Source organism: Eucalyptus grandis, chromosome 5 (assembly GCF_016545825.1).
Source record: "Eucalyptus grandis isolate ANBG69807.140 chromosome 5, ASM1654582v1, whole genome shotgun sequence".
Taxonomy (NCBI): Eukaryota; Viridiplantae; Streptophyta; class Magnoliopsida; order Myrtales; family Myrtaceae; genus Eucalyptus; species Eucalyptus grandis.
In genome coordinates, this window is record NC_052616.1 from 4,912,843 (window position 1) to 4,923,421 (window position 10,579).

The 10,579-nt window shown below is 41.5% G+C and overlaps 1 non-coding gene across 1 annotated transcript; it reads left to right on the forward strand.

Annotated features, from left to right (window-relative positions):
- Positions 1–1,921: 1,921 nt before the first annotated feature.
- LOC104441344 lies at positions 1,922–8,027 on the forward strand. The gene is made up of 5 exons (XR_005551493.1): positions 1,922–2,395; positions 2,431–2,528; positions 2,560–3,309; positions 4,408–4,669; positions 7,506–8,027. It is a non-coding gene; the product is annotated as an uncharacterized LOC104441344 (transcript).
- Positions 8,028–10,579: the final 2,552 nt, after the last annotated feature.

Here is a 10,579-nt window from a genome sequence, read left to right on the forward strand (position 1 = left end):
AGAAGATTTTGACAAATTGTGAAGAACTTTCTAGGTGATTTTGTCTATTTTTCCAAATTTTCAATTTCATACATATGTGCCATGAATGCGCGCATTCGCTAGTTTACTTTTTACCTAAAATGTGTCATTTTTAAAGTCATTACCTTTACCAACCAAAAAGAAAAAGTATAACCATGTTTTCAATTCTCGACCTTCAGAATAGCAAAAGGCAATCGTTTGAGATAAATTGTTAACAAAAAAACATTTGATGTCGAAACCTATATCTTTTCAAAGAAATGCAAGTTTTTCTTTATACAACTTTATTATCAATTTAGGCTTCATCTGTTTCACGAAAATAAATTATTTGAAAAATATTTTTTCTAAAAACTATTATTTGTATCTCTTAAAATAATAAATCAATGAAAATTATTTTTATTATCGACAGTAATTTATGTTTAAATATTTTCTTGGATAAAGAAATTTTGTTTGTTTGTTTATTTTTGTAAACAATATAAGTAAACTTTTTTTTTAACTTTTTTTCAAATTATTTACTTTTTCGCGAAATAAACGAAGTGTTAATTACTCTAGAATTGATTTTAGTTTTGAAATTGTATCAACTTCAACTGTTTGATAGAATTAATAAAAAAATCTGTCACGTCTATTCACCATGAAAATGAAATAGCAAATGGACAGCCGCCTGAATGACCCACGATTATTCCAAGGGAGATGCGAATACAGGAACCGGCGTCTCTTGATTCTTACGTCAATATTATTATATTATATTTACCTTTCTTAGATTGAAACTCTTTAGTCAGGTTAGGTAAAAATTTGTATACTGTAACAGCAATTGTTTGGAAGGACAATACAAAACCCACTTATAATCTCTATTTTGTAATTTTGCCTGCAAATTTTAAAAATGAAGAAAAACGAATGTATTCCTAAAAAAAAAAAAAAAAAAAAGAGTTCGAGTCCATTAAGACAGTGTCGTTATTATGGTTGCTGTGGATGTAAATACAATTTTGCAAGAGATAGAAGGCTGCTACTCCTTATAGCGTTGCCTCGAAAATGTTAAGATACCAAAGAAAAATATTCAGTTTTGTATTTATGAAATTTAATGATTAATGCTACATATTAGCATTTGGTATGTGTTGAAAAGTTTCATACATTCGCTTACTGTAAGAATTAAATTACAAGTGCCATAATGCTTGTAGAGATGTAAAAACATAGTACTCCTCTCCAAAGTGCATGATCTCAATCAAAATGCCCCATTTTCTCCTAAGTCCAATCCTCGATGGATTAGATGAATCTTCATCGTTTTCAATCTTCCATCATAGTTGTTTCTCATATTTCGGTTTAACTTTCGCACACTAGACTAACTTCGTCTTCCCGATTCAATCAAAGACCATAAAGTCATCCATATCGAGAGTAAAAAGCATGATCAAGCCGAGTCGGGATCAACGATGAGACGTTGCACTTGCTCTTAAAGGTGCAATACGGAATTGTTTTGTTTTACTCACTCAGCTAATTTAGATCAAATGAGTTTGATCATTGATGATATTTCTCAATACATATATATTACCTTATCCTAACTATCGTGGTCGGTCGGTCCACGTCAGAAGTTCGTGGCAAAATCAGGAAAACTTTCTCTCGGAGGAGAGAAAAAAGAGGAAGGGGAATGGATTTTAGGAAAAAAAGGGCACCTTCCATACATAGACAAGGGAAGGTTAAACAGACGAAGCAATCCATTTCGAGAAATAAAGAGAAAAGAAAAAAAGAAAAAAAGAAAAAAAGAAAAAAAGAAGAAACAAATGGGAAAAAAGTGGGGGGGGCATTCAAAGCAAATGAGGAGCAGGAGGAGGGGCATTTTCGGGAAACCGGGTCCTTCTCCTCAAGCCGCAGGCGCAGGCCAGTCATTCAAAAGCTTTTTTTTTTCAAAAAAAAGGAAAAATGGTTGCACTGCTCGCTCGCGAGAAGATGATGAGAACGGCCATAAATAGATAAGAGATCGAGAGCGAGATGCGGCTTCCTTCCCCCCGTTGCAGAAGAGAGAGAAAGAAGAGAGAGAGAGAGAAGAGAGCAAGCAAGAAAGAGATTGACATGATCGAAATCTAGAGAGAGAGAGAGAGAGAGAGAGGGAAGCATTCGACGAAGAAGGAAGAAGAAGGAAGAAGAAGGAAGAAGGAAGAAGGAAGAATTTGGAGTTTTTGAATGAATTCGAGTGTGTGATGCATCAGAAGAAATCAGAAGTCCAGATCGGAAAAGAAAGCACCGGCGTCTCTTCCGATTTCAACCCCATCCCCTCCTCCTCCCTCCCCCACCACCACCCCCACCACCACCACCACCACCAGCAGTTCCCCTTCATCGCCGTCGCCGCCGCCGCCGCCGCCTTTGACCGCCTCCACCACCTCGGCCCCCCGCCGCCGCCGCCGCCGGCCCCCGCCCCTCCACCAGAATGACCCGATCCCCCTCCACCCCCTACAAGCGCCCGCTCCTGACCCACTCCCCTTCTCCCTCCTCCCTCCCCAAGTCCCCCACCCTGTACCGCCTCTCCCCCGACCCCGACGCCGGCGGCGACGCCCGCCGCGGCCCAGCATTTCGCGCCGCGGAGAACCCTGGTCCCCCTCGCGGTCGCCGCCAAGTCCCTCGCCTCCCGCCTGCTCCGCCGGTTCAAGCTCCTCCGGCGGCTCCGCGTGCACCTCCGCCTGATCCTCCTCCTGTCCCTGCCCTTCTTTTACTTCCTCGTGTCCCACCCGAGCAACTCGTTCCTGCTCGATTTCGTCTCGGCCTTCGCGTTCTCCGCCGCGCTCCTGTTCTCGCTCAACTTGGCGCTCCCGCGGCTCCCCTCGATACGGCTGTTCCTGTCCCGCTCGTTCCCCATCAGGCTGAAGGCGTCCCATTCCAGTCCTTTGCCAGTGTTCTGGTCGATCGGGTCTCGGACGAAAGCGGAGAAAAGAGTGAATTCGGGATGCTGGGTCCAGGTTTATAGCAATGGGACGTGTACGAGGGTGAATTCCATAAGGGCAAATGTTCGGGGAGCGGTGTGTATTATTACTACATGAGCGGGAGGTATGAGGGGGATTGGGTTGATGGGAAATATGATGGCCATGGCGTCGAGACTTGGGCAAGAGGTAGCCGATATAGAGGCCAATATAGACAGGGACTTAGGCATGGTTTTGGGGTTTATAGATTTTATACTGGCGATGTATATGCTGGGGAGTGGTCCAGTGGGCAAAGCCATGGGTGCGGAGTACATACATGCGAGGATGGAAGCCGCTATGTTGGAGAATTCAAGTGGGGTGTTAAGCATGGGCTCGGTCACTACCATTTCAGGTAACTTAGCCGCAATGGTTGAATGCTGTCGATTAGTTATGGCCTGAAAAAAGTAGCGTCAACCGGTTAAATACTTATAAACTGGACTCTGGTGATTGTATATTGTGTCAAGTTCCTGGCTCATCTGCATGTAGCTTGCACTTGATGGTTGAGGTGGAGCTTGTGCTATTATTGTGAGGGCTTATTGAGAAACCTGTTGTCATCTGATTTGAAGTTTGTTTTTTATGGATGTAGAGATGATAAAATGCATCTTATTAAAGAAGTAATTTCGCTGTATCATGATGAGAAAATTTGTGTGCTTGACTGAGTCATTACAATGCCAAGGAATTTATGTTTCCAAAATTTCATCGTGTTACTGTGCATGGTTGAGTCGAGATTGTGATCCCAATGTTTCCACTGGCATTTGGCCCTGAATGCTTTTACATGACAAATGGTACAAATAGAATTAAGTATATTTTCTGCCTGTATGCTGATTATATCTTTGATGTAATGGTCAACTGCTGAAGAAGTATTTGCTTATGCAAGTGAGGCTTTGAACTTAGTGAGTTTCTGTCTTTTTTGTGTGTGTGCGAGGGAAAGGAAAGAAAGTTTGGGGGGGGTGGGTTGCTGTAGGGGCGAAGAGAGGTGGGTGAGAGGGATGGTAAAGGTAGGGTTTTGTCATGGGATAGGCTGCGTATGCTAATCTATTTTTGTAAGATCAGGAGCTGGATAAATGATAGGGACTTGGCATGCAGATTCATCTGAAACAGTGCAGAGATTAGGAGAATTCCTCATCGAACTCTGAAGATGAACAATTACAGGAAGGAAATAGACTTATTGCTTGCTTAGAACTTATATCCTTTTGCTAATATCATAATTATATGACATGAGGTCCTTTTTGGCCTGTCCTAGCATAAGAAAAACAAGCCAAAGCTTCTCTTCATATGCTTTTTCAGGAGTTTCATAATGCATAGCATCTTTAAATGATGATGCCTTTTCAGCCTTGTGGCGTTTGTTAGGTTTCCGAGCAAAATAATTTTTTGTACTTTCTTTTGTAATAGTGGATAGCTCCTATCTCTGCAGCATTCCATGTTAAGCTAATTCATTGTCCTTTTGTAGAAATGGTGATACATATGCTGGAGAATACTTTGCAGACAAGATGCATGGTTTCGGCATCTATTCTTTTGCCAATGGTCATCATTATGAGGGTGCTTGGCATGAGGGTAGACGGCAAGGGCTTGGCATGTACACTTTTAGAAATGGGGAAACTCAATCTGGACATTGGCAGAATGGAATTCTTGATATACCGAGTACACAAAGCACCATGTACCCTGATTCTCCAGTCGCAGTCAATCACTCTAAAGTGCTCAACGCCGTGCAGGTTATTACTCATTAGAATCTGTTTTAAGCTTTTCTAGTTCATGGGATGTGAGACTGATCTCAATAATGGGTTAAGGAAAAAATATTGCTTATGATCCTTGTCGTTTGCATAAAAATTGCCATCATGGTTGGACTTCCAAATTGGCCTAGCATGATAAATTACTTCCTAGGGTAGGCTCAGGCCGGGTGTTAGCATTATGTTAGGGACGGTTCCTGTTGTTGATGCATGGCCCAGCAGCCTTGGTCTCTGTGATAGGCCTATCGGTACCAGGCTGCATTTTTTCCGGTATCAAGATAACTTGACTCTTCTGGGGTTGTCTAAAGGTTTATTTCCCCTTTTAACTCTTTGTTGAATGCCCACATATTGTATTCTCATTTACTGTGTGGTCACTGAGGAAATGGTCCTTGGCTCGGTCGGTCAGATAGGTTATTAGCCTGTTGCCTTGATAAGACAACACACAGCGCCTAAAATCATACGTAATTATAATGCATGGATAGCAAAATGTCCAAGAAGTTTACTTGATGAAGGAAATGACTTTCATGAGATTTTTAGACACAGTTTAAGGCTGAAATATGAACTTCCATGGAGGAAGAAGAAATGAAACATACCTGTAATAGAAAATCTGACCTATTAAAACTGATTTTCCTATAGGATATCCAGGTTGGACCTAGACCTTATATATTCCTTCAGGTTTGGTGCACGTGCTTTGAATTCTGTTTCTAGCTGTGGCGAGAGTTGGCAGATGTATTGGGCATTTTAAGATATGTTTAGCTCCACCTTAAGAATTCAAGCTCTGACTTGAAATGTTGTGGTAATCAAGATAATTTGTTGAACTTCAATGACAGAATAGACTGTTCCTAAAAGTTTTGCGGACTGCTACATCTCATCCACATTACAACGGGTCTTAGTCAATTAGTCCTAAGTACAAAGTTCGTCTTACCAACCTTTTTATTGCAAAACTGTTTTGAGTTTGATGCAAAATCCCTTAATGGTTGGACTTAGAGTAGGAAGTGATCAGGTGGGGGATGTTGAAAGCTAGGAGGAACTGCAATGTGGATGATGTGCTGTTGCTGCCGCCCCTTGTTTTGACAATTTTTGTCAGAGAGCATGATCGCCACAATATTTGTAGTACAAAGTTAACAGACATAGAAGGATGAGGGGCAGTTTTGAAGTTTTCCCAAGTGTATTGACAATGTTTTGGGACTTACTTCAAAGAAATAACAACTCTTGTACAGGAATGACCGTTCCACAGATTGGCTATGGTATTGGCCATTCCATTAGTAGAAGGAATGGGCATTCCATTTGAAATGGGCATTACTAATCTTGCACCAGACATAGGAACTGGAATCAGACTTGCAGTGGGCATTCCATTCCATGCTGATTCAATCATACTAAACATGCCCTTCATGATAGTATGTTTAACTAGTGGGAGATACTCCCAAGAAAGCAGTTACATTTGCAACTGGTCCGGAAGGACTTTTGTTTCTATAAGAGTTTGGTTTCAAAGTTTTTTAATCATTTTCTGCATTTTGGTTACGCGTTGTCAAGGTCTGTTTTTTCAGTTTTGTTTTGTCATCTGGTTCTTGAGAGTTTGATTTCTAGCATATCTCATGTTTGGGATCAATTGCACAGACACACTTCCATATCAAATAATGCTTGTGGCACTGCTTGTAAAAATTTGAAAAAACCGTGACCTTTTGTAAGACGGTGTTGGGCACTGCTCTGAAGTCAAAATTTTTTTGGTTGATCTACTTTGATATTTTAGCATTTTATTAACAAAATAATCCAGTTGATGTGCAATTTTACTAATCTGGTCTAGTTGGAGTGTTTGACTGTTTGCAATCCATTTAGCAATGCTCCATCTTTTCAAGATAATGACTGGCTCATCAGTTTCGATGTAATCTGAACCTAGAAAACATCACTTAAGCATGTATCCACTGTTTAAAGTTCAATAGGATCATTCGAGGGCATCAATTTTACATGATACCTGGGAGGTTTGATTTTGTTAAATGTGTGGGGTGTCATTACAATTTAGCCACACATGAGGGGGTCTGAGAAAATTTGAGCTAATTAACAAATACTATTAGAGATGGCTTTACTGATAATAGAGCCCCTATTTCATGAAAGAAAAATAAGAAGGAAAGGGGGCAGTTAAAAGTCTGAGTTTCAGCAGCCAAGTAGCTTCTCCATGATGCAATGGTTGTTAGACATAAAGAGATTGCATTATGTCCCATTGAAAAGAGATTATATCAAATGCGTACAATTAAGTTGTTGGGCTGATGCTTGAATTGTGCCATTTATTCTTTATCAGATGGTAGATGACTGTTTGATGTTTAGGTGGAATCATGCTTGCAGTTTGAGCATATCATTAATGAGAACTGATGGTTTTACTGTTTTCATGATTGCTGCAAAAGAAAGTGGATACTGATAATTGGAAAAATGAAATAATCCTGTGCCAGCCTATTTTGGAGGTTGGTCCTTCTTGGGCAGGGGTATATGTTCAGTTGTTGAAATGGAAAACTCTGAACATTTTTTGAAAGTCCATCATCATAACCTTCGGTCTTTGATGGCCATGGTCCCCTTGAATATAATTGTGCTCACAGAGAAAAATTACTGAAGTTAAAATGAAATCCTGATTACTTGAATGAGTCTTACATAGCTGACTGGGAGATGAGTTGCGGATGTCATGTTATCCTATGATCCATTTTGATTTGTGTTTTCTAGCTGCTGAGCAGTTTTAAAGTAGTATAATTATCGACAGTTTGTTTCTCTTAGGTCTGCTAAACCGGTCAAAACGATGTAATTGTTGATTTATTTGTCTGTTTCTCGTGATCAGGAAGCAAGAAGAGCAGCGGATAGAGCTTATGACGTGGCCAAGGTTGACGAAAGGGTTAATAGGGCTGTCGCAGCGGCTAATAGGGCAGCAAATGCAGCTCGAGTTGCAGCGGTGAAGGCTGTCCAGAAACAGATCTACCCCCGTAGTAGCAACGACAACATTCCACTGCCAATTGTGTGAAACTTTAGCATGCAGCTTTTTTAGTTGCAGAGGTTTTTTTTTTTTATTTCTCCAGGGCATGCAACGTGGTAATACCCCTGTTTCTCCTGAGTTGTCTCCTAGAGAGACCTAGAGAAAAAAGCTGGGTGGGGGGGTTTTTGACATATTATTGGAGAAACAAAATGGTTGTCCTTTTATTTTCAAATCCTGTATAGTTGGAGGGAGAGAGAGAGAGAGAGAGAGATTGTGAAGCTGAAAGAGCTGGTATTTACGGCGTTATCTTGGTCCAGCTGCTGGTTGTACATGCAAGCAACAGTGAGAAGTTTCACATCTACTTGTTTTATTTTCCCATCTTTTGCCTAACTAGCCATGCTTGACTGACTAGTTGTGGAAGTCTGGAAGAGGGACCAGTTGAGTTTCAAAATAATTTTCACGCCAATTGTGAGTCTTTGGTTCAAGAGCCTTCTCAACCTTCTTTACAAATAACTTCAGCTGCTATCCGTCCGTTCTCGGTACTGAAATTTGAAGGGCCGAACTCAAATCTTTTTCAGGAACTTGTTGCCCTAGACACGTCAAGCAGCACATGTGGGACGGCGGGTGTTGGTGTTTCTTCGGTTTAAATTCACTCGAGCAACCGGACACGTCCCCCAGACACGGCAACCTAGGCCCGACTCGGAATGTGTCAAGTGGACAAAAATCAAGCTAAGCCGCCACCATCCTGTATAAAATGTTGAAACGATGACAGTCCTAGGCTATTCATATCACATGACCGTCAAAAAAATTAAACTCAATGACACAAAATGACGATTGAATGAAGGCCACCACCCTCCATTTTCAGCCAAATGAAACTGATTGCATGAAAATTGCAGGATATACAAAATGAATGACGTGCCCCGAACTAAACAAGCGAACACTCAACCGAGAGGGACATCGCCAACTACTAACCTTTGACATTAACAAGTATCAAAATAAACATGAACAACGGACAAGAAAATGAGCCTATCCTAGAGCCAAGTGAAACTCACGGCCAAGAGTTCAAAAGCCAACTAGAAACTCAAGCATCAATTTCCATGATGAACATAAACTCAGGCATCAAGAAAAATGACAAGAAACATGACTAACATGGCACTGAGGGGACCAACAGCCAAATGAGGGAAACTCAGGGACCTCACCGCCGCCCCACCATCACCGGAAAGGGCCGGCGATGGTGGGGTCAGCCAAGGTTGTTGGGCCTCCGCTAGTGGTTAACAACCTTGGGCCAATCTGGGTGAGGGCGGTGGTGATGGCGAGGGCACTACAGGCCTTCAATGGTTTTTCAACTGCTTTTTTAAAATTTAATAATATTTATATTGAAAATCAAATTTGGACTAAAACGATATCATTTTGGTTTATTTTTTATTTTTTTTATTATTTTAAACACATGCAAGAAGGGGAACATAATAATAAAAAGCCAATGATTAGTGGGTTTTTGCCAACATAAAATTGTTAGAGGCTGGTTCTATTTCCAAAATATGCATAAAATCCCTTTAATGTGATGAATCATTTCTGTTGTGATTGGTGGTATGGTGGAAGTGGATCTTAACTTTGCAACTATATTGTGAGCTATAGAAATCAACGGAGAAATAAAACAAGAACAATAAAAGGACATAAGAAATTTATGTGGTTTGAGTTGAATATCGAAACTTATGTTCACGAGGAGAGCTGAAAAATGTTCCACTAATAAATTGGAGAATTGTAGGGTTTCAAATGTTCACACACTCGAATGTTTCTTAACCCTACTTCATACCCAATATCAATAGTGTTTAACAACTTATGACGTGGCCAAGGTTGACGAAAGGGTTAATAGGGCTGTCGCAGCGGCTGATAGGGCAGTAAATGCAGCTCGAGTTGCAGCGCTGAAGGCTGTCCGGAAACAGATTGACCCCCGAAGCAGCAACGACAAAATTCCACTGCCAAATTGTGTGAAACTTCAGCACGCAGCTATTTATAGTTGCTGAGGTCGTTTTTCATTCTCCAGGGCGTGCAAGGTGACTCTTGTTCCCCTGTTTCTCTATAGTGTCTACCGGAGAAAAGTTGGGTGGGAGTTTCTGACATATTACCGGAGAAACAAAATGGTTGTCCTTCTATTTTCAAATTCTGTAGAGAGAGAGAGAGAGAAGAGAGAGAGAGAGAGGGAGAGATTGTGAAGCTGAAAGAGCTGGTATTTACGGGCAAAACCTTGCTCCAGCTGCTGGTTGTACATGCAAGCGACACTGAGAAGATTCACGTCTAATCGTTCAATTTTCTCATCCTTTGCCCAGCAGCCAAGCTTGACTGATTTGTAAATCAGGCAATTAAGATCGTTTCATCATGTGATGGTCCCACATTATTTAGAGGAGAGTTGGGCTAGTTTATAAGGTTTAGATTCCTTTGTGTGATGCATTTGAAGCTCATTTAATTTAGTCATTCAAATGGACAATATTATATAATCCCGAAATGTTACAAATCAGATCGTAACCTAATATTTTCCGGGAGTTTTCGTACACGCAATTCTAACATGCACGAGATCATTCAAGGAATTCTGATGCCTTTAGGGAGGCGGAGAAGTGGGAGGTAGAGGACTTGCGGGACCGTCGCGCCCAGTGGTGAGTCCCCACCCAGTGCCTCTGCCACTGCAAATACAATCTGGCTAGCTAGATCTGCAGCAGCCATGGCAACGACGGGGGAAGATTGAGCCTAATCACAATCGATATCTCAATCTCGCCTCTTTGGGCCATGGACGAGTCGGTCGTGGCCAGGAGCCTCCAGATCTGGAAGTCCGCCGTTGGAATCTTGACCTCGCCCATCGCAGCCATGGCAAGCTTCACGAACAACATCCCGTGCTTTCACTTGGGGCTGCCGTCGCGTTACTCGACGGTTAAAGTCCACGGCTGTTG